Genomic DNA, 25,463 nt, shown 5'->3' on the forward strand with positions numbered 1-25,463 from the left:
TTACTACATTTCTATGGAAATTAAATAGCGTTTTAAAGATACCGAAAGTTATTTTTTCTTTTGGGATTTCATTCCACACATGGGCTGCGCTGCATTCTAGGAGTCTCCGGCCGTACATATTGTAACAAGGTGGTAAATTAAATAGATTTTTAAGTTGCAGCTCTTGTTTGTTTCTTTGGTAATCTAAATAAACTAAGGGGCAGGGGGTTGTTAGATTTTATTACATTGTTTACTATTTCAGCTATCTTCAGTTTATATGCCATTGACAGGGGTAAAATACGAAGTCAACCTGAGATCCTGTAAATATCCCAACTAAAGCTACAGGGTGTGAATGAAGACTTTTAGTTTGAGGGACCTGGTTTTGGAGTCCTGTCTTACAACCCAAGTACGCTTGCGTTCGTGTTATACCACTTTAAAACTTAAATATGCTTGCCAATGGTCAGAGGACTATGACAGTTGGTAGAATTTTCTCGAGTAGGACTTTTTTTTTCAGTTCGTGGTCATAAATGCCGAATTCGTGTTCAGAATCCCTTTCGATTGGGCCCGTTGGAATATATTACTAAACTGTTGCGCCACTCAAAAGTACGAAACTCTGGCGAGGGTAAGGGGAAACTGACAGGTAGAATAGCGAGCACCTGATTATAGGTCTCCTGTAGGTAGCTAAGAAACGCATTCCCACTCTCGCGAACAAACGACGAAAGCCTAAAAACGGTCGCTGGGTTGGAAGACAAAAAGCGGTTCATCTGCTTCGACTACGACGGTGCTGTAGACGTTGATTGCTACTCAATCTGAGTAGGTCGAGAGGTTCGGAAGACAACGATCACGCAGCTCTCGAAGTTGCAGTATCTGACGACTTCTCCGACGTAGCTGAGGTGACAACGAAGGTGAAGGTAAGTTCTCCTAAAATGGAGGATCGACATGAGCAGGGGACAACCTTTGTGCATGGTCTGTTTTAGAAATTCTCAGCTTGATCTGAGTGGGGCGCTGAACAATTGTTTTCGTGAGCAGAAAGATTGTGAAGTGACCCGTGGCATCGAATAGGCTTTTGGTAGTCAGGGTTTTGAAAACAACCATGAGATGGCGAAAAAATTTGCTTTGAAATACAAGCGTTCGACCACACTGTATCTCGCTTCCCCCCTCCCCTCAGCGTTCACTCTCGAGAAAGGAAGCTGTCCTGTATCGGCATCTACAGACATGCATTATCCCGACGCCACAGAACCGACGAGCCAGCCTCTCCGCCGACAGAACTCGAACTTGTAGCTTATGCGCGGGCTCTCAGACTCCCTGCGACATGGTCTGGGAATGTGCGAGCACCCCCTAACTAACCACCCATCCACTGAGCCTCGTGGAACCAATGGCTGCCCCTCCCCCTGCCCAGCCACCAACTTCTGCTGGCCCGCCGCGCGTGCGAGATTATAGCCAGCGCTGGACTTTCGAGATAAAAGCCCTAATTTCGAAGGCCATAGACCACTGCAATAATTTTTTTTCTCTATCCGGTCCAAGTAAAATTCTAATTCCGTATAATAAAACCCCACAGAGGCATCTGCCGCTCATTTGTTTTTTCCCTCACTACTTTAATGTTTGTTTGTTCCTTTGTGCCCGCGCTATGATGTGTCCTTTCCTTCTACTCTTGATCTCCTTTCATTAAATTAATTTCTCTTTCTTGCTTCTACTCGCTGTGCCCATCTCGCCTTCGTCCTCTTCTCCTACGCCGAATATCAGGTCACTATACAACTATTGTGCGAAATGTGTTCTTCCTTTTATAATTCACGTTATAGTACTCAGGCTTAGTCATAAATAGTGCGAACAACGAAGAATTCGTGCCACAAAATCTGTTCTGGTAAAGTCCATGTCTCGTGACAGAAAGAACGCGGCTTTTATATCCGGCAGAGAAAGTGAATGATAATGAGGACGGTGCCAGCTCATGCCACGCGCAAGCCGCGCGATCCACGCCCAGAGAACAACATCGCAGTGGTCCTGGAAAGACGCACATGTCCCGTGTGCTATCAATGGGGACCCCGGTGCGAATGTCATCACCTACGGCGAATGACAGGAGTCGTTCGGCGGAAGGCCGGAACATCCCTTTTATCCCTTTTACTGGTCCTCTCAAAAAAGAGGTAAAAAACATAAAAGAAAGAGAGAGGATGCCTGGACCAGCAATGCTTTGCCAGGCTTAACGCCAATTCAAAATAAACGAAAAATAACTAAATGTTCCAAAGAAGAAGAGAGAAAAAAATTTAGCGAAAAACAGAGCATTAAAAAAAAACTCATAAGAAAAGAAAACAAAAGTCTCGTCATACTAAGTTAGACGCAGGCAGATAGCCAAAGCACAGCGTGCAGTCCGCGGAATACATAAATAAGAGAAAACCCAAGTCACTGCAAAGTCATTGTCACCGTAACAGTCAAAGAAAGCACTGAGCGCCGGCCACAAAATAAAAATCAGAAAAATAAAAACATAATCAAGACAAAAGAAAAAAACCGAAGTCACAGTCACTCAGTCAAGGACACAGTCACAGTCACGCAGTCAAGACACAGTCGCAGTCACACAGTCAAGGACGCAGTCACTGTCACAGTCACGCCACGACAACGCCACCTATGATCAATGAAGGAGCACGGGGCGCTCCGCTGTGCAAAGCTTGGGGAAGAGAGATTAGAGGAAAGAGAGAATTTAGCGTGAATAATTTGGAATTGTACTACTTATGAGGTGAACCATTTGAAGGAGAAGAGCACAAGCAGCAGGGTTTCGGAGAAGGGAGGGGTAAACAGATGGTGTGATGTCCGATGAGCAAAGAGATTTTAAACGAGAAACTAAAGAAGCAGTAACGGAACAGTCCCGGAAGTAATGACGGATACTTTCACATAACAATCCACAGGAACAAGTTGAAGACGGAGACAGGCCAAATCTTTTAAAATAGAACGGAAATCTACCATTCCCAGTAAGTAAAGTTATTATCGGATTCCTGGGTATACGAATAAGGGGAATGTTAAGTGTATCAGGGATCCAGTTGAATAGTTCAGTGCCACCATTATTCTCGCGCCAAAAAATGCTCCATAAAAGAAGTGAAGACTGATGCAAACGGGAACGAACGCAACGGCGTGAAAGGGTAGAAATATGTAAACTTCCAAACTGGCCGGCACTACCAGCAGCTTGGTCGGCTAACTCGTTTCCAAAAATTCCAGAATGACCCTGGATATGAAATAAAAGAAATGGGGCTAAAGAAGACAAACGATAAAGATCTTTCTTAATTGCAATAATAGTCGGATTGTAAGAGGTAACTGAAGACAGCGCAGAAAGCAGAGATAGAGAATCAGTGTAAAAATGAACAGGCGTAGGGGGAGAGTTGTGAATAGCATAACAACAGCAGAATGAAATGCTACAAGCTCAGCGACATATGCACTAGAGGGTGGTTCTAAAGAGAGACGATGTACATGGACAATATTTTGTGTTGAGCTAAGAGCAACAAATGCTGCACCAGCTGAGCGAGGAGTGAAAGACCCATCAGTGTAAATATGCAGGGCACGTTGACAAGAAAAGAATACAGCTTCTTAAGAACTAAGTTGAACAAAAGAAAATTTTAATTTTAATGAGGGGTGGTCTGACCAGGGATCAAATAAAGGTTGAATGTGAGAGGGATCATAAAAAGTATTACCGTACACTACGGATTGACGTAACGTGAAAAGCATAAACTCTGCGCATAACTGGTCCAGATAGATAGGCAGAGGAAGAACGTTTGCAAGAACATGAAGAGCAGCGGTTCCCGTAGTATGATAGGCACCACCAGTAAGAGCAAGAAGGGGAATTCGTTGAAGCGATAAAACACGATCTCTTAGCCGAGAAAGGGGGCAATGAAACCACCAAGCTGGGGCTGCATAGGTAATTGTAGGGAGAATAACCTGATGATAAATTTGGCGCATATGAGAAGGAGAAACACGAAAATGGAAATGGAACCAATTAAGGAGCTTGGTGGTAGATGCAAGAATTTTCGTTTGCAAATAATTAACATGGGGAATAAAGCTTAGGTAAGAGTCAAAGACAACACCTAATAATTTAATACTCGGTTCACACTTGAAACTGTAAGTGTCTAGTCGAATAGTCGGCTTACGCTTGTGTAACGCCGGAGCTCCATTAAAAAACAAAACATAAGAACACTTTTCTGGGTTTAACTGAACGCGGGACGCGGTACACCAGTTTTCGATTAAAGTTAAAACATTCGACGAAACGGAGCTGCGACGAGAGCCGCTCCGAAGTGGAGATGAGCACCGCCGTTCGCCGCAGCCTTCCACCCCGGACGACGTATTCCCTTCTGTCCAGCGGGACGCGGTGAGCATGCCGCGGGGGTGCCTCATCTTCGCCGTCCTGGCGGTGATCGCCGCCACGTGCTACATCGTCGTGTCGCGGCTGATCTTCATCGCACAGTGGCTGTCCACGAACGGCCTCCCCTCCTACAAGAATGACTGAAGTCCGGCTGCCCCCGGAGCCAAGTGGGGAGCCCCGCGGATATAGATGCCGGGCTTTCGGCACGGTACCGCACCAGGTGCCTTGCAAGGCGCCACCGTTTGGAGCCGCAGGGTCACGGCCGCCGTCATCGCAATATTACGTCTCGTTCCTACGACTGGGACCGCTACGCTGATAAGCCCAGAAGATGCGGGCAATAAATGTTACTATCGTACGAAACAAGGTTGGTACCGGCACGTCATTTTTGATTTTGAAGTGCTGAAATACGTTCTAAGGATTCCACGTTAGCAAAGCTTTATGGAGACCCAGTTTTGCGTCCACACTGCAGCTCGCCTGGATGAGGCAGCGCACATTTCATATCATCTCGCACTACAAGAGAGCGAATTTGTAATATTAGAGAGCCTTGTTTGAGATAAACCGTGTGAATAATGCGGCTGTGAATAATGTGTGCGAACATGCGGATGTTTGAAAAGTAGATCAACGCGCTTGGAAAGCCGAACTCAAACGCGCTACGCGACAAGATCGTTCACATCCCGAGGTCCAAAATGCCTGCGCCTCCAACATCTGGGCAGAATGACGTAGGCGCGAGTCCTCAGCTCTGCGGGCAACCCAATCTGACGCTGCAATTCCCGTTACTAGTGGTAACTGTTCCGCCAGTTTTAGTGCAGAATTGCTATTTCGGCGTAAATTAAGGATTCTTACTTGACAGGAAAAAACTTCGAGAAACTTATCTTCACCTTAAGAGTATGTAACGATATAGTTAAACGGTCCCTACGGTCTCTAGGGTGTCTCCTGGCGCACCGCTTTGCAGACATCGACACACTTGGTGAAATCATAAACTGTTTTATTGCACATCATCGTCCATATTATTCAGGTACGATAATTAGTAACTCTAATTAGCTATGTGGTTCTTTCATCTACTGTGCCTGCTGTGCGGTGGGAGGTACTCGTACAAGGCCTCTATTTATCGCACTTATCGCACGTTGCTCAGTGGCGGTTTCGATTCCGACACACCACATTTGCTTTTTAATATAAGCAAAATAGCTTTCCTTGTCCACTACCTTGTCGATCAATCAGGATTTTCCAGCGTCCACGATGCTAACGCTGGGTTTCCGGCCGGACGGGACCTTTAATGCTGTCGCGTAAAAAAAAATAAATTTGGAGGGGACACTTAAGCTCCGCTAAGAGTACGACGTGATAGGATGATGGGCTAATTCCTACGTATGGAGAAGGCCGCTCTATATTTCACACTGACAGATACCTGGGAGTCCTCATAAGCCTCCTGTCGCACTAGTAGAGTGGTTAAGCGATGGGCCTTGTGGTACCCAGGTTGCTCTTCCCGAGCTACCAATCATTTATTTAACTGCCACAGTGTGCAGTTTGATCACTATCCGGTGGGCAGGTTGTGACGACGCCGCATGGTCACGTGACCTAGGTGGCCCTTCCGCCCCCTAGGCTGCTCTCGGGGAACCGCCTGGCAGGGCCATGCCCATGATGTCTCGCTCACAACGCCGACGAGGACACCGGGGCCTTCAACGCTGTCGCGTTAAAACAGCGCCATCAAGTCGATAGAAGGCAGTCAGATGCAGTGTTAACGTTCTTCGTTCTGCTGCTCAATAACTAAAGAAATTATGCCTGGTAGTTCAAAAAAGAGAGGCGAGCGGTGTTTGCAAATGAAGCGTCTATTTCATTGTCAATTCACACAGTACTGGAAGGGTAAAACAACCTAATTTATCGGACACCGTTACTGCGCATGATTTCAATAGATTAATATTTCCACGAGGGCGTTTCAAACCCGCGGCGGAGCAAACAGGTCAGCTTCGCTGGCCACTGCACGAGGTGGTGGTGGTGGTGGAAAACATTTATTTACAGAAAAACTTCGGGAGGTGAGGTATGAGCGGACCCAAAGGGGGCCAGCCCTCACAAGTACTAGGTGGAGGTCCCTAGTTCGGGACCCCAGTGGCGTCGGCCGCTGCCCGGGCTCGCGCGATCAGGGCCCGTTGGGCCTGCAGGTCAGAGCAGCCGAGCAGGGACGCCTCCCAGTCCTCGCGGGTTGGGTTGGGGTGAGGGGGGATAGCAGGGTTGGAGGGGCCGGCCCACACCATGTGGTAGATGTCCGAAGACTTCTCCGCACAGTGCGGACAGCTGCCAGAGAAAGAAGAGTGAAAGTGTTTTAGAGCTACCGGGCACAGCAAAGTATTTGTATATAGGCGAAGCAGAAGCCGCTCCTCCGCCTTTGAGAGACCTTTACACGGGCGAGGATAATGACTATGGGGCGCGATGCTATCGCCGCAACCGATCACGTCTCGTGTTAAACTGTAACAAAGTTTTGCGTTGGGCGTTGCAAATCGCCTCTTCAACAACTGCCACCCGCGGCACTCCGCTCGTGACACGTTTCACACAACCGGTAGATACCCGCCGCGGTGGCTCAGAGGTTAGCGTGCTCGGCTACTCAGCAGGAGTAACCGGGTTCGAACCGAGCCGCGGCGGCCTGCACTTCGATGAAGAGAAAACACAAAAGGAGCTCGTGTGCTGTGCGATGTAAATGCACGTTAAAGATCCTCGGGTGGTCGAAATGAACCCGGAACCCTTCACTCCGGCTCCTTGTTCTCTGTTTCTTCTTTCACTCCCGCCTTCCTCCCTTCCCTCACGGTGCGGTTGGGGCTTCCACCGAGATATGTGAGACAGATACGGCACCACTTCCTGTCCTCAAATCCACGTATTTAGAGGTATATAGAAGGCACAGTGACCAAATCACAAGTTTCTATTTAAACAGAAACAACTGCAGGTATTCAGCCCCTTTAGGCATTTCTTGCCAGAGCAGGAAATCAAAACGTGAAATGCCAACGATTCACACCACATTTTCACCATCGCGGCAAGGCTGAACAAAGTGGTTGTTGCTCGCGATGTGAATAGACCAGAGCTGCATGACACCTATACTAAACACCTATTAGACGATAAGGCGGCCGCCAAACACGCGGCAAACGAAGGAAAGAACGTACCGCAGGATTTAAGCAATATATATTTCACGTTTCTTTTTAAGGCCACCAGATATCCAGTCCTTATCAATGTGACTAGCATGACCGATCAACTAAACAAAATTCTCGATTGGAAAGCGTTAACCACATATATCTGGTGGCGTCAAAAAGTAATTCCCTCTAAAAACACACCCGTAATGGCAGAAGAGCCCTCCTGACCACTTATGCGCTCTTTATAACGGGTTTTAGCGCTTTTAATCTTGGTAACTGCAAGAGTACACGTCCTTTTTCGAACATTCATTCGAGTGAGTGTCATAAAATGACAAACATATTCAAAAATCTAACAGAAATAGTCACCCTTTGAGGCACTACGTCCGCTCTCGCCGCGAATACTGATCACCATATCGCTGCCTCAGAAAAAAGCCGCATGGTGCCGCCACCATCGCTGGAATGACCGACCCTTGTTTCTTATTGAAGCAGGTGCCTCTGAAGGATGTTGTTACGTTTCGCCTTCGTCGTGTGGAAAAATCGGCGCGGTTGCAGCGGAATGCCGACGAGTCCCGAAAGGCGCGCGGGGTCAGCGCCTGGATTAGCCACGGAAGCGGCGTCAGTAATCCACCCCGCAATTGGCCAGCGCAGCTCTGCAGTGCACTCTCTTCTACAGAACGAAGTTAGCTGCCAAGGCCGGCAGTATATGACATTCAGAGAGGCCTGCGGGCCAGCTGAGTCCAGTCATCAAGTTTGAAAGCAGGACCCGTCTTCCAGGAAGAAGTTTACAACGAGCATTTCTCCTACACCGCGTGTACTTGCACGTGGCGTGGAACCTGCACATGCGACCACATGAAAAGCGCGGGAATGCTGCTCGTGGACATTCCAGCGTCTGCGCGACGCAGATGGCATCCTTCTCTCTCTCTCCCCACACGTGACGGGGGCGTGTTCCCTAATAAAAGATTGTGTGATAGGTGCCACAGTGGACTTGTCAGGAGACTCCTTCCTCGGCGGGCCCAGCCCCAATCTAGGGAGCCCAGGGAAAGGAAACGCTATAAAACTCGGCGCCTGGTACTGCTGAGTAGCTCCTCGCCATCGAGCTCATCGTCATGTAACTTCTCGTCATCAATCTCCTTGTTATGGAGACTCTCTTACGGAGACGTTCTTTCAGTTGCTGTTTGTATATAATGGAAATTTACCTGTATAAAGTTCTTGTTGCCTTTCCCGTAACCTCGTCTCCGACCTCCCTCATCCCCTCTCCGGCACGACCATGCTACCTGATCCGCAACAATGCCGACGGTGCTGCTAAACGGCGTTCCAGAGCATGTCACCCGCACGGCTGTACGTATCAACGGCAAGGTCTACTCGTTCGACAGTTGCCACACGGCATGGAACTTGGTCCGCGTGTTCATCTTCGACCCCGCATCGCAGCGGTGGGATGTGGTGCAGACGCAACTTCCCGACGCCGGGCCGATTACCATTTCCCTCCCCACAGTTGTAGCGTACGGCCACTGCGCGTATCTGCGGGGCGGCCCGCCCACCTGGCCATTTCCAAGTGTTCTTTATCGCTTCGACCCAAACACGATGACATGCAGACGTCTGGCGGTGTCCGGTGAGGTGCCGTATCGATTCACGGCAGCACAGCTTGTCTTGTGGGTCACCGCAAGTATATCTTCAGTGACTGGGATCCTTCGCCATATATGCGGGTCCTTGACTTGGATACCCTACGGTGGTATCGTGTCCCCACCAGCGGAGAGGCCCCGGTTCTACATGCCAGCCACTCTGCGTCTGCCATCGGGACCCGCATGTATGTGTTCGGCGGCAGCGCAACAGACCGTTCCCTCACCCTATACTATTTTGAAACCACCACCATTTCCTGGGTGCGCCCACAGGTACAAGTACAAGACGTACCCCCTGTGTATCGACGAGGACATTCAGCCTGCGTGTTCAACGAAGAGGTGTACATTTTCGGAGGGTACAGCGATGTGCTGAAGGCCAACTTGGCAGATATACACAAGTACGACCCCGTGACATCGCGTTGGACCGAAGTGAAGCCCTATGGCTCTCCACCATCTCCCAGGTACTGGCATGGCTGCTCAGTGATGGGTGAAAGAGTGTTTATCTTCGGCGGCTTTGGGCCGGCACCCGACCAGGAAGAGGAGCAGATTGTTGAGGAGCGAAGGGGGCTGACGGATCTCAATGTGTTGCACTTGGCACCGACACTGAAGAACCTGTGCTTGCTTGCAGTGATTGATGCGCGGCTAGATTTAAGCCCCTTACCACCCTTCATTAGAGAAATGGTCTACGCCATCACTTCTCACCCATCGTAGTCGATGGAAGATGCCTCATCGCAAGCAAATTGAGTACCTTCGGCGAAGCCAGCTTGGTGGTACGGTGATGATGCAATTTCGGCGCAGCTACTTGACGCAGAAATAAGCACTTCTTTTATACGCAAAGAACGCCTTCCTTCAGTACTACTTGACACAGTAACAAACTCTTCTTATATACGCACAGGACGCCTTCCTTGTGTGCTCGCTAGTGTTTTGTCGGTAGTGTTTTTTTTTATTCATGTCGCTCGGGGACGCCACGTTTGCGTAATAATAAAGGGAACAAATTTTCTGAACGCAGAGTTATTCACTGAAATCGATTCACCTCCAGCCCGGTGGTTTCCTCAAGCAAGTCGCATTAACACCACTTCGGTATGAAGCCCCTGTTAAATTCTAGTTAGCCGCGTAGCCACTGCTGGTCATCCTTTTCGAAGGAGATGGTGGATAGAGGTATGTGTCGGTAGGCGTCGATTCCTGCTCTTGTCCGGAAACAACTTGCATCTTTTGCGATGACTTCAGAAACCAAACAGTTATCACTTATTTCCGCATGTCTGCTTTCACTTTGACGCTGCTTTAAAGGTTCACTGATTTTATAGCCTGCTTGTTATGGTTCTCTTTTTTCTTATATACATTCTAATATCAATCAGGGAGCATCCTATCCGCATCTGTCTTCAAGCTAAGGTGATAGTATGCGTCAAAGCTTGTGTAACTGATCGTATTTGGTGCAAATAATATTAAATCAGTCGACAGCATGCTGGACTGTATCTGAAGCTTCCTCACAGCTTATTTATACTGATGCGAGAGCGCTCCAGAGCAATGCGCACGCCAGATACATTCTCAACAAGCCATCCCACGATGGCTGGTGTGAAATGTTCGGAAGATGTGTCCGTGACACCAACTTGAATAGACAAAGCAACTTTGTTCCATGGGGCTATTTAGCCACAGATGACCTAGCACCATAAAAATTCATCACAATCAACAGTAAAGGCGGTGGTGCGAGAATAAATCGTGATAGGCTACGCGGATGGCCGAATTAGAAACGACAATCAACCGGAGTAGAGGTATGACATGTGAAGATGGAAGCAAGCATGATGGGAATGTAACAACATAAAGCGGGTGTATATGCGAAAGGAAAAAACATAATAAAAAAAAACATGGCCAGAAAGGCCTTGGAAAAATTCTTCTGATCATACAAGAGAAACAAAAATTACAATCAGGAACTGTGGCCCTTCCGTTCCGCTACCGAGCAGAAAGAGACCGTCAAGAAAGAAGCGGTGGAGCTTATGCCCTACATTTGTCACGTTTCACGTAACATCAAAAAAGTGGCAAGCCTTCAAGCGCTCAAGATTGTTTTCTCTCCGCTGTGTAATTTTCGTAGTATGTGTCCGTTTGTGATTAACGTAAATTAGAATAGACCGCAGTGCACCAAGAAGCACGATAAGAAGTTCGCAAGTGTGTTTCAAGAGTTGCGCAGAAAGTTACCCTCACTTCCAACAGCTCTACATTGGGCAGAGTGGTATATGTTTTAGTGAAGGGGCATGTGAACACAGGCTGCAAGTACAGAATAATACAGGAGGTCATTTATGACACCGTTGTAAGCTATTTAAAGGCAAGGATGAAGGTAAGAAAGGTTCCTTGCAAACCTGTATTTGAAAACATGACCTTTTGTTAACTAAACACAATACAAAAAGGGTGGTCGCAGAAGCGTTTGAGAGGACTAAACCCAGTGACAAGTGTGTCGGCACGCCGTCTATTTCGCTCCTGCCGAAAGAAATCGCGTTTCTGGCAAGCCGATAGTAAACGTGTTCGCTACTTTTCACGCGCTGTTTTCGCCTTGCTTGTCTGTAACCATTTCTGGCCATGTTTTTATTCCTTTACCGTGTTTGTTCTTTTCGCCGATCCACGTGCTCGTTCTTGCTACCCTCTCGTCATGCTTGTTTCCATTTTCACATCTCGTATATCATGTTTTATTCTTTCCCAATCGGCTGCACTCCGGTTGCTTGTTGTCATTTCCTCTATCTAATTTGGCTTATTGTGTTTTATTCCCACACCTTTTTGTGTACTCTTTTTAGCTGTTGTTTTCCATTCTGGCAACTTTGTTGTTGTAGCATGTCTTGTTCGCTCGCCGTTCATCTTTACGCGTAATAGTATCGGATTACCCTGATGGTACCGTGGCCTGATTCTCAAATAGCGCGCTTTGTGTCTATGATAATGGTGCTTCCTGCAAATGTGTGCACAATAATAAGTGGTTCTTTAACCTTGGGTGAAGTATAGGGTGAATTTGGTCGGTTGCCGCTTTCTAAAACAACAGTGCCTTCCAGTCTCCCAGGAAAATTTTACAAGACATTTGAATCTGTTTTATCACTTGTCCAATTCGAAATTTTAAGACCAGTATTGATGTTCGATTCTTGCTGTATTGATTTGATAGAAGACCTAATCTCTCAACACCAGACACTCATGAAAAGGAAAAACTGCGATTGGCAGATGGCTACGAAGCTCTCACGTTTTCTCACCTTGTTTGTAAGATTTTCGCTTCAGCTCTCTCAAATTGGCTACAGCTTGCAATGCCTGCATTGATTGGACCTCTTCAAACATGTTGCTTAATTTAAAACGAATGCGTAAGGTGTTGAAGTATTGTAGTGGCGCTCACGAACAACTACACTGGCACAAATCGGCCTGGCAAGGGCATTTGATCGCGTGAGTTATCCTTTCCTTTATTCTCTTGTAGACTTTGCTCACACCGCGCCAAAGTAAGTGCGCTTTCGAAAAGCACGCAGGCAAAGCAACAGATCCATTACAAGTAACCCGCCGAAATAGCCAAAATTTGTTACGCCACTGCACCGAGAGTAACTTTGTGTTCGAAGTTCTAAATATTGATAGGATATTACTCGCGGTGAGCTAGACGCCTCTCAACACAGATGGAGGCTAACAGTAATAGTTGAAAAAGTCGTTGACCTGTATGTTTTGAAAGAATGTCGTGCGCCAAAAAAAGACGAAACAGGAAGGAAAAATAGAACAGGAAAGAGGCGCAAGTTCCAACTTTAATAACAGGAAAAGGTAACCAGGCGCTCTTCTGTAGCCGCTGAGCTGCATGAGGGTGCCTGAACATAGCCAAAAAATTAAAAACAAATGCGGTAATGGACGAGTGATAACAGCACATCAAGTCATAGGGAGGCCGCTATTAAAAAAAGCAGGGTTGATAACACTTGCGAGTGTGAATGACAGCAAAGGTTGAAAGATTATGTATAAGGATAAGAAGCGACGCTAAGATCTTAACAATAATAAAACCGATTGAAGGAAGCAAGCGGACTTTCCAAAGGGCATATAAACGAAGCCGTCCAAAAAAGCTACTTCGTTTCTGGTGAGGAGAACAGAAGGCGTGCTAGCGCAGTTGTCTTTTCTTTGATGAATATAAAAAGCCTCAATTACTTCTCTTTCTTTCTTTTGCCCTGGCTAGAAACCTGGTCTCGTGAAATTTCGGACAACAATCTTTACACCTGCTACATAGTATAGCTAGGTTGCTTCCCGTCTTGCTTATTAAGGTCAAATTGTGCTGTCGAGAACGCCCTTTGCCCCACATACACTCTGCCAAACGTCAAAGGGATGTCGTATACATCATTAGTGGTGCACTTTGTGAACACTGTTTGATGTTTGACAGTACAGGCCTCTTTGACCCGATTTCCTGATACTATCGGACATAAACTTGCCAGTTTACAGGGGGCTGAAAAAGTCATCTGCACTCCGTGCCTGGAAGCCACTTTTTTCAAATTGTGCGAAAACCCATGCAGGTAAGATATGACCTCCACAGGTTTGTTTCCAATGTCACGCTTGTAGCCCGGTTTCTTAATTTTTTTAAGGAGCCTTTCAGACACGCTGGTGACCAGTTCCGATGGGTAACCTGCTTACAGTACCAGAAGGGTAAAACCAACGTAATTTATCAGGCTCCGTTACTGCGGATGAGTTCAAGAGATTATTATTGCCACGACGGCGTTTCAAACCCCCGGAGGTGATGGTGGTGGAAAACATTTATGTACAGGTATAATACAGGAGGTTATGCATGAGCTGACCTATAGGGAGCCAGCCCTTACAGATACTAGGTGGAGGTCCCTAGTTCGGGATCCCAGTGGCATCGGCCACCGCCCAGGCTCGCGCGACCAAGGGCCGTTGGGCCTGCAGGTCTGAGCAGCCGAGCAGGGTCGCCTCCCAGTCCTCCCGGGTTGGGTTGGGGTGATAGGGGATAGCAGGTATGGAGGGGCAGGCCCACACCATGTGGTAGATGTCGAAGACTTCTCCGCACAGTGCGGACAGCTGCCGGTGAAATAAGGGTCGAAGTGTTTCAGAGCTCCCGGGCACAGCAAAGTATTAGTATACAGGCGGAGCTGACGCCGCTCCTCCGCCTTTGAGAGACCTTTACACGGGCGGGGATAAAGACCATGGCCAGATTGATAGAGTAAAACGATGTCTTTGAAGGTTTAAGCTGGAATAAATTCGAGTTCCTGATCGTCAGGGTCGGAGGGGAATGTCCGGTTAGAGAGCGCGCGGGCGGCGGCGTCAGCTGCCTCATTTCCCTCAAGGCCCATGTGAGCGGGAGCCCAAACGATACGCCGGTGCGCGGGGTCACCGGTGAAGACGCTGTTTTGAAGAATGCGGTAGGCTAGATACGGTACCCAGCCCTGCTCGACGTTCCGACATGCCCCTCGCGAGTCGGAAATAATTGTTTTTGAATTGGAATCAGATGCAGCCAACGCAATGGCGACCTCCTCCGCGTGTGTTATGTCACGGGCTCGGAAAGTAAGGCCGTTCATTGTTTTGGATTGGTGGACGACTGCGGCTGTGTACCATCCCCCATGGTGGGGGCCTGAGGCATCCACGTAGAATACGCCAGGTTTCGATCGATAGTGGCGGGCCAGGGCTTCCGCCCGCGCCAGGCGCCGGCCATTATGGTCCTCACGGTTCATGTTCGCGGGAAGAGGGCGCACGTGGAGGGCGCATCTCCACTGGGATGGAATACGTACGCGCTCTTCCATGACAACAGTGGTGTGTTGGATGTGTAGTCGGGCAAGGAGGCGGCTACTCGACGACGTCTTCGAGAGACGTGTGTATTGGTTAGTCAAGTGGGCTTCCCGGAGCTCCCGAAATGTGTTCACCATGTCTAGCCCCAGGAGGCGCTTGTTGGAGGTGGTCACGGGGAGGACTAGAGCCCGCTTAATAATTTTGCGGAGGATGACTTCGAGTGAATCCTCGTCTTGCTCCCGCAGGTGGAGGTATGGAGTCGAATATAGAATTCGACTGGTTACAAATGCATGCGCCAGCCGCAAGGCGTCCTTACATCGTAACCCCCCGCGCTTGTTAGAAACCCGGCGGACCAAGCGGCCCACCTGGTCCCCCACCAGACAGAGTTTGGCCAATGTTGTTTCTGACCGTCTGTCTTGATGTATAAAGAGCCCCAGTACCCGGACTTCGATATTTTCAGGGATTGGACCTGTCTCGAGAGACAATGAAATTTTGGCTGTGCACTTCGGTGAGGGGCGTATGTGCACAAATTCAGACTTTTGGGTGGAGCATTGGAGGCCGCAGCGGCGAGCATAACGGTCCACTATGGTCGCCGCCTCCTGCAGGTTAGCCTCAATGTCTGCAAGGGAACCCTGCGTGGCCCACAGGGTGATGTCATCAGCGTACAGCGCATGCTGCACACCGGCGACAGCGCCCAGCTGGGCCGGTAGGCGCATCATAGCCAAATTGAATAAGAGGGGAGAGAGCACCGCGCCCTGGGGTGTGCCCCTGGTTCCTAAATGAAAAGGGCCATGTTCTTTATCCTGGATCCGAATGTAAGATTGTCTGTCGGTTAAAAATTGCCGAATGTATTGAAAGGCATTTCTGCCGCAGTTAGTTTGAGAGAGGTGAGTGAGAAAGATCTCGTGGGTAACGTTGTCGAATGCACCCTTCAAATCTAAGGCGAGTATGACCGTGTCATTCTGAGGGCATTCCACGGGGTCGAGGACACCCCGATTGAGTTGTAGCAGGACATATTGTGCAGATCTGTGTGGGCGAAACCCGAACATAGTGTCTGCGAAAAGGTGTTCGGATTCCATGAACTCGGACAACCTGTCACGTACCATCGTCTCCATGAGTTTGCCCACACAGGAAGTCAGAGAGGTGGGGTGGAGGTTGTCCGTGTTGATGGCCTTGCCAGCTTTAGGAATGAAGGTGACCAGGCGGTCTTCCACTCGATGGGTAGTGGCACTTCCCCAAGCCAGATTGAGTTAATGTAATTCAATAAAGACAGGTATGCTGGGTCGGGGAGGTTGGCTAACAATTTGACTGTAATTTTGTCCCGACCCGGAGCGGTGCCGCGTTTCATTTTTGCCAGGGCCGCCTTCAGGTCTTGGAGCTGGAACGGTTGATCCAGCTCAACGTTCTCAGAACCTGCATAAGAGTACGCCGGCCCGCGGGAGTCCTGGAGGTGTTTTTGAGTTTCCGTGCGTGTTTGCGTTGGGTCAATTAGGGCGCGAAAGAGTCGCCACGTGTACCGGCTGGACATTTGCCGCGCGGCCGTATTGCATCGGAAAACCCAGTTGGAGTCGGCGAGTTGGGCCGCATAATCAGCCGCTCGTTGAGTGAGCTCGGCGATGCGAGCTTTAAGTTTCCGGTTGTGCTTTTGCCGGCGCCACCGACGGACGAGGCAATGCCGGGCCTCTCAGAGATGGAGCAGGTGGTTGTCCACATCCGAGACCGCCTCTGAGAGCTGAATTTTAGTTTCGGAGGAGCGAAGGTCAGAGACCAATTGTTGTGACCAAGACTGGTAGCCCTGCAAATGTATGGGTGTGACATTGTTATAATTCTGCCTGAACTTGGTCCAATCAGGGAGTCGGGCTTGTGTTGTTGGTCGCGCGAAAGGATGGGTCCTAATCGTAGTATTCAGGAGGCAGTGGTCGCTGCCGAGGGTTTCCTCGGTGTTGACCCAGTCTGCATATTGAATGTTGCGGGTGAAGGTCAAGTCCGGACATGTATCCCTAGTCACAGAGTTGCCTATACGAGTTGGGTGGACTCGGTCAGTGTGAAGAGTGAGGCCCAGCGTTGACGCAAGCTCCGCCAACTCGCGTCCCCGCTTCTCTTCACGGCAGTAACCCCACATCCGAGCAGGAGCGTAGAAATCGCCCACAATCAGGAGGGGGTCTCGACCCGCAACTCTCAGTGCGCGGCTAAAGAGGTCCGCAAATGATACATTCGGCAATTTCGGATTGCAGTATACATTGAGTATGTGTAGCGGTGGGCCCTGTTTGCGGAGTGGGAGGAGGGTCACCATTATATAGGAGTATTCAAGTTGCATGTCTAAGTCGACCTGGTTGGCTGTATAATTTCTATGGACTAATAGACAAGACGAGGGGTCCTGCTGGAACGTCGTATAATTTGTTAGTACGGCGCCTTTCCCTGGCTCTTGGAGGGCAACTACGGCAGGCAAATGCTGAAAGGTTGAAAGGAAAAGTCGGAGGTCGGCCCGCTTGGAACGGGACCGGAGCCCCCGACAGTTCCATTGAGTAATCGTAATGGGGGAAGCCGATTTGGAAAGAGGGGAGCGCCTACACCGGTGGTGTCCCGCCATGCTCAGATTTAGAGGTGAGAGGTGGAAGTGAGGCTGCCCCCGAGCCAGATACCAGGGGCTGAAGCTCAGCAATTGGAAGGGGGCAGCTGTCTTCGTCATCGTCAAGGTCATTAGCAAACAGGTCAACTTCGGTGGCCACTGCACGAGGGCGGGATGCTATCGCCGCAACCGATCACGTCTCGTGTTAAACCGCAACACATGTTTGCGCTGTCTGTTGCAAATCGCCTCTTCAACAACTGCCACGCGCGGCGCTCCGCTCGTGACACGTTCCCCACAACCGGTAGATACCCGCCGCGGCGGCTCAGAGGTTAGCGTGATCAGCTGCTCAGCAGGAGTAACCGGGTTCGAACCCATCCACGGCGGCCGGCGCTTCGATGAAGGGAAAACACAAAAAGCGCCCGTGTGCTATGCGATGTAAATTCACGTTAAAGATCCCCGGGTGGTCGAAATTATTTTGGAGCCATCCATTTCTCCCCTCGTTCTCTATTTTTTTTTCACTCCCGCCTTCCTCCCTTCTCTCACGGTGCGGTTGGGGCTTCCACCGAGATATATGAGACAGATACTGCGCCACTTCCTTTCCTCAAAACCACGTATTTAGAGGTGTATGTACAAGGGACAGTGACCAAATCACAAGTTTCTATTTCACCAGGAACAGCTGCTGGTATTCAGCCCCCTCAGGCATTTGTTGCCAAAACAGGAAATGAAATATGAAATGCCAACGATTCACGCCACATTTTCACGATCACGGGGGGGGGGGGGGGGTTCAACAAAGTGATTGTTGCTCGCGATGTGAATAAACCAGAGCTGCATGACACCTATATCAAGCCCCTGGTAGACGATCAGGCGGCAACAAAACATGCGCGAAACGAAAGAAAAAAGTACCGCAGGATTTAAGGAATATATTGTTCACGTTTCTTTTTAAGGCCGCCAGATATTCAATCCTTATCAATGCGACTGGCATGACCGATCAACTAAAAAAAAATCTCGATTGGAAAGCGTTAACCACATATCTCGTGGCGTCAAGAAAGTAATTCGCTCTGAAACAAACCCGTAATGGCAGAAGAGGACTCCTGACCACTTATGCGCACTTTGTAACGGCTGAGCGCTTTTAATCTTGGTAACAGCAAGAGTACATTTCCTTTTTCGAGCACTCACTCGTGTGAGTGTCATAAAATGACAAACATATTGCAAAATCTAACGTAAATAGTCACCCTTCGACGCACTAACTTCGCTCACGCCGCAAATACCGATCACCATATCGCTGCTTCAGAAAAAAGCCGCATGATGCCGCCACCATCGCTGGAATGACCGGCCCTTGCATCTTATTGAATCAGGTGTCTCTGCAGGATGTGGGCCGTGCGGCTAAACGGCGTTCCAGAGCATGTCACCCGCAGGGCTGTACGCATCAACGGCAAGGTCTACTCGTTCGACATTTGCCTCACGGCATGGAACTTGATCAACGTTTTCATCTTTGACCCCGCATCGCACCGGTGGGATGTGGTGCAGACGCAACTTCCCGACGTCGGGCCGATTAACATTTCCCGCCACACAGTTGTAGCGTACGGCCACTGTGCGTATCTGTTTTGCGGCCCGGAGAGCTGGCCAAGTGACCTTTATCGCTTCGACCCAAACACGATGACATGCAGCCGTCTGGAAGTGTCCGGTGAGGTCCCCTCATCGATTTACGCCCACGGAGCTTGTGTTGTGGGTCACCGCGAGTATATCTTCAGTGACTGGGATCCTTCGCCATATATGCGGGTCCTTGACTTGGATACCCTAGAGTGGCATCGTGTCCCCACCAGCGGAGAGGATCCGGTTCTACTTGCCTCCCACACTGCGTCTGCCATCGGGACCCGCATGTATGTCTTCGGCGGCAGCCCAGCAGACCGTTCCATCATCCTATACTATTTTGAAACGACCACCACTTCCTGGGTGCGCCCACAGGTTCAAGGCGTCCCCCCTGTGTATCGGCGAGGACATTCAGCCTTCGTGTTCAACGAAGAGCTGTACATTTTCGGAGGGTACAGCGATGTGCTGGAGATCTTCTTAGCAGATGTGCACAAGTACGACCCCGTGACGTCGCGTTGGACCGAAGTGAAGCTATGTGGCTCACCACCATCTCCCAGGTACTGGCATGGCTGCTCAGTGATGGGTGAAAGAGTGTTTATCTTCAGCGGCTTTGGGCCAGCACTCATCGAGGATGAGGGGCAGGTTGTTGAGCAGCGAGGTGCGCTGACGGATCTCCACGTGTTGCACTTGGCACCGACTCTGCAGAACCTGTGCTTACTTGCGGTAATTGATGCACGGCTGGATCTACGCCCCTTACCACCTTTCATTAGAGAAATGGTCTACGCTATCTCTTCTCACCCATCGTAGTCGATGGTAGATGCGGGATCTCAAGCAAACTGAGTGTCTTCGGCGAAGGCATCTTGCTGGTATGGTGATGATGCAACTTCGGCGCCGCTACTTGACGCAGTAATACTCTTTTTTTTATACGCAAACAACGCCTTCCTTCAGTGATGTATTTTCGCGCAAGCAAGAAAGTCGCTGGTGTTTTGTTTATATTCATGTCGCTCTATGCCGCCACGTTTTCGTAAATAATAAAGCGAACAATTTTTCTGAACCAAGAATTATTCACTGAAATCGATTTACCTCCAGCCCGGTCTTTTCTTCAAGCAAGTCGCATTAACGCCACTTCGCCTTGAAGCTCGTGATCAATTCTAGTTAACCGCGTAGCCACTGCTGGTCATCCTTTTGAAAGCAGATGGTAGATAGGGATATGTGGCGGTGGGCGTCGATTTAGTTTTTGTCGGGAAACAACTTACGTCTTTTGCGATCACTTCAGGAAGCCAGTTATAACCTATTTCCGGATGTCTGTTCTCACTTTGACGCTGCATTAAATGTTCGCTGATTTTGTAGACTGCTAGTCATGGTCCTCTTTTCCCGATATGCATTCTAAATACAACCTGCAAGCACCCGATGGGTATCTGTCTTGAATCTGAGCCGATAGAATTCGTCAAAGCTTGTGTAACTGATTGTAGCAGGAGCAGATCGTGTTAAAGGCAATCGACAGCATGCTGGCCAGTATTTCAAGCTTCTCGACAGCTTATTTACACTGGTGTGACGGCGCTCCAGCGCACCGTGCACGCCAGATACATTCTCGACGAGCCATCCCGCGATGGTTTGGGTGGATGGTTCGGAAATGTGTCTGTACGTGACACCATCTTGAATAGACAAAGTCGCTTTGTGCCATGACGCGCTTTAGCCACGCTTTACCTTGCGCCGTGAAAATTCACCTTCAACAGTAAACTCGAAGATGAGAGGATAAAACGTGATAGCCGCAGTGGATGAACGAATGGGAAACAACGACCCACCGGAGTAAAGAGGCCATGATGGAGGATTGAAACATTAGATGATAGGTGAAAATAAAAGCAAGCATGAACGCTTACCTAATAAGAAAAAGCCGAATTAAGGGTTATAACACAGCCAGAAACGCCCTGTAAAAACCGTTTTGCTCGTAAAAAAGACAAAAAATACAATCAGCAACTGCAGCGCTTTCGTTCCACTACCGAGCGAAAAGAGACTGAGAAGAAAGAAGGGGTTGAGGTCATGCCCTACATTCATCGCGTTTCAAGTAACGTCGAGGGGTCAGGATTGTTTTCTCTACGCTGTGTAAACATCGCAGTACGTGCTCCTTTGGTGATTAATGTAAATAATAGGCCGCCGTGTACGAAGGAGCACGATGAGAAGTTCGCGAGTGTGTTTCAGGAGTTGCGCGGAAAGTTCCCCTCACTTCCGACAGGTTCTGCATTGGACAGACTGGTATATGTTTAAATGATGGGGCATGTGAACACAGGCTGCAAATCCAGAATAATCCAGCAGGCCATTTAGCACACCATTGCAAGAGATTTAGGGGCAAAGGTGAGGGTAAGAAAATGTTCCTTGCAAACCTGTATTTGAAAATATGACCTTTTCTTCCCAACTTCCCAAAGTGTGGTCACGGAAGCGTTTCACGGTATTAAAACTTGCGACAATTGAGTCAGCACGCCGCCTATTTCGGTTCTGCCGAAAGTTAATCTGATGTACGCAGTTTTTCTTGTGTTTTCGAATGTTTGCTACTACTTTGAAGCAACTGTCAAATGCGACGGGACACTGATTGCGTTAGCTAATCGTTCCCCCTCCGATAGCACCAAGAAATTCATTAAATATGTGAGTGGTGTTCTTCAAAGTGTTTCTCTTTTGAAACCTACCGTTGCCTTTACGTCATTATTAAAATTTTAGTCAAGAGGACGGGAAGTTTCAAACGAGAAACATACTGAAGAACACCACTCACGTATTTAATGAATTTCTTAGTGTTATCAGAGGAGATAATCCAATCAGTGCCCCGTCGCATTTGAGAGTTGATCCATAATGGTAGCAAACATGATGGTGAGTAAAATCCTTGCTAGCCACCAGGAGAATGCCTGTGCTCTCAGTTCCGAAATACATCGCCGACATCAAAAATCCTGTGAATATCCAAACTAAATCTACAGGGTGTGAATGAAGACTTTTAGTTTGAGGGACCTGGTTTTGGAGTCTCGTCTTAGAACCCATGCACGCTTGCGTTCGTGTTATACCACTTTCCTAACTTAAATATGCGTACCAATGTTCAGAGGACTATGATTGTTGGTAGAATTTTCTCGAGTATGACTTTTCTTTTCAGTTCATGATCGTGGATGCCGAATTCGTGTTCAGAATCTCTTGCGATTGGGCCCGTCGGAATGTATTATTCATCTGTTGCGCCATTCAGAAGTACAAAACTCGGACAGGGGTAAGGGGAAACTGACAGGTAGAATAGCGAGCACCTGATTATAGGTCTCCTGTAGGTAGCTAACAAATGCATTCCCACTCTCGCGAACAAACGACGAAAGCCTAAAACCGGTCGCTGGGTTGGAAGACAACAGGCGGTTCATCTGCTTTGACTACGATGGCCCTGTAGACGTTGATTGCTACTCAATCTGAGTATGTCGAAAGGTTTTGAAGACAACGATCACGCAGCTCTCGAAGATGCAGTATCTGATGACTTCTCCGACGTAGCTGAGGTGACAACGAAGGTGAAGGTAAGTTCTCCTAAAATGGAGGATTGACATGAGCCGGTGACAACCTTTTTGCATGGTTCGCTTTAGAAATTCTCAGCTTGATCAGAGGGGGGGTGCTGAACAATTCTTTTCGTGCGCAGAAAGATTGTGAAGTGAGCCGTGGCACCGAAAAGGCTTTTGGTAGTCAGGTGTTTGAAAACAGCCATGAGTGCTTTGAAATACAAGCGTTCGACCACACCGTATGTCGCCTCCCCCCTCCCCTCAGCGTTCACTCTCGAGAAAGGAAGCTGTCCTGTATCGGTAGCTACAGGCAGACATTTTCCCGACGCCACAGAACCGACGAGCCAGCCTCTCCGCTGACACAACTCCAACTTGTAGCTTATGCGCAGGCTCGCAGACTCCCTGCAACATGGTCTGGGAATGTGTGGTGAGCATCCCCCAACCGCCCATCCACTCAGCCTCGTGGGACTACTGGCTGCCCAGCCACCAACCTCTGTTGGCCCGCCGTGCGTTGGAGATTATAGTCAGCGCTGGGCAATTCCAGATAAAAGTTTTACCATCGAAGCCAAAGTCAACTTTAATGAAATTCTCTCTCCCACGTACATGTAAAATTCTAATTCCGTCTAATGAAAGCCCACACAGGCATCTTCCGCTCATTTGTTTTTTCCTTCCTTTAGTACTCTTATATGTGTTTGTTTCTTTCTAACCGAGACGCGCTGTGATGTGTTCCTTCCTTCTACTCTTCTTTCATTAAAAAATACTTTCTCTTTCTGGCGTCTGCTCGCTGTGCCCATCTCGTCTTCGTCGTCTTCTCCGACGCCAAATATCAGGTCACTATACAACTATTCTGCGAAATGTGTTCTTCCTTTTATAATTTGCGTTATCTTAGTAAGAAATAGTGCGAACAACGAAGAATTCCTATCAGATAAATCGGTTCTGGCAATGTCCATGTCTCGCGACAGAAAGAACGCGGCTTTCATATTAGACGGAGAAAGTGAATGACAATTAGGACGGTGCCAGCTCATGCCGCGCGCAAGCCGCGCGATCCACGCCCAGAGAACAAGCCCTCAGTGGTCCTGGAAAGACGCACATGTCCCGTCTGCTATCAATGGGACCCCGGTGCGAATGCCATCACCTACGGCGAATGACAGGAGTCGTTCGGCGAAAGGCCGGAACATCCCCGAGGCCGCGATCCACGGGGTGCCGGAGGAGTCCGCGGACGAAACGGAGCTGCGACGAGAGCCGCTCCGAAGTGGAGATGAGCCCCGCCGTTCTCCGCTGCCTTCCACCCCGGACAACGTATTCCCTTCTGTCCAGCGGGACGCGGTGAGCATGCCGCGGGCGTGCCTCATCTTCGCCGTCCTGGCGGTGATCGCCGCCACGTGCTACATCGTCGTGTCGCGGCTGGTCTTCATCGCACAGTGGCTGTCCGCGAACGGCCTCCCCTCCTACAAGAATCACCGAAGTCGGGCCGCCCCCGGAGCCAAGTGGTGAGCCCCGCGGACTGTCGACACGGTACCGCGAAAGGTGCCCGGGTACCTCGCCACGGTCCCAGTCGCCGGCATCACCGCATTTTTAAGTTTCCTCCCTACGACCGGGACCACTACGCTGATGGTATTTCAGCCCAGAAGATGCGGTCAATAAATGTTACTATTGTACGCAAAAAAGTTCGTACCGGCACGTGATTTACACATAGCTACGTACTTTGATTTTTTTAAATGCTGCAATGCCTTCTAAGGATTCCAAGTTAGCACACCTTTTTGCAGACCCAGTTTTGCGTCCGCACTGCAGCTCGCCTGGATGAGACAGTGCACATTTCATATATGTATACAGCCGCAAGTGTGGAAGCGTCACCCATATTAACGTGATAGCGTTAAGGATACTGTTAAGCGGAAGACCTGGCGTCATTTCCCGTCGGCGGCGTGAACGAAAAATTCCCAGAGAAGCAACCTAGGAGGGCCATCTGGGCCAAGGGAACTTGTGACGTCATTACAATCAGCCCATCGGATTGTGGGCAAACAGCCTGCCATGGCAGTGTGTGCGAGAGGTTGCCCGCGTTTCAATGGTGTGGGATGCTGTCAGGTTCCTCTGGACACAGAAACACAGAGTACTGGTCTTGTTGCTCTCTGGGATCTCCTGGCCCTCTACATAGAAGTCTATGGGGCTGGGTAACTTGTAGATTCCTCCTCCGTGCAGCCGAATGAGGTCGGCAAAACTAATCGTCCGGTCAATCCCCACCCTTTACCTTCGTGCCTCTGCCACCCAGTTACGGCGCACGCCTCGAGATCCTGCGGCTACCCGCAGGATTTATCCTCAACCTCACAAAAAGCTCAGCACTGAAGATTCAAGACGCACCAGCTCTCAGACTAATACCCATTTCCAAACCTACCCAGATACAGCAAAATGTACCCCCTAACATATTGTGGCGTCTGCCCCTGGTACGCCGATACAGGTCCCACACTCTTCCACTTCTCGTGGGGGTGCGGACGCAAACCGCAACGCTTCAAAGACGCCTAGCACGCCATTTGAGCTCTGGGAGGTACACCTATCCGGCGACACCCTGGCGGGAAAAGAAGCGCTCGTCCAGCGAATTCATCAAGCAGCCATTGCCACTCGTGTCCTGGAATGAGAAAGCCACCCACACGAACTCAAGATCATTTATCTCATTTGTTTCAAGAAATGTTTCTCCATTCTTCCTTACTGTCTCACAAGCCCCACCGGTGGCAGCACCTGCCATCGCTGGGCAGCGGCGGATTGCTTAACTGCTGCACCGATGCCCCAGGAGTGGTATGGGAACTCCCAGGAATCTATGAATGTACAGAATGACAAATTCAGTATATATGGCCATTAACACTACCACCTTAGGAAGGAGCATGTGTCCCCTGCAATTTTTAATCTCGTGATCTGAGAAGAAGAGAAAGTCAAGGCAGACTTCACGATTAATAAAAAAAAAGTAGTAGACGTACAAAGGATATAGCGTACCCTGCCTCGGTGGCTGAGTGGTTACGACGCTCGGCTGCTGGCGCGAAAGAC

This window comes from Amblyomma mixtum, chromosome 7 (assembly GCF_055824585.1).
Source record: "Amblyomma mixtum isolate Tamu chromosome 7, ASM5582458v1, whole genome shotgun sequence".
Taxonomy (NCBI): Eukaryota; Metazoa; Arthropoda; class Arachnida; order Ixodida; family Ixodidae; genus Amblyomma; species Amblyomma mixtum.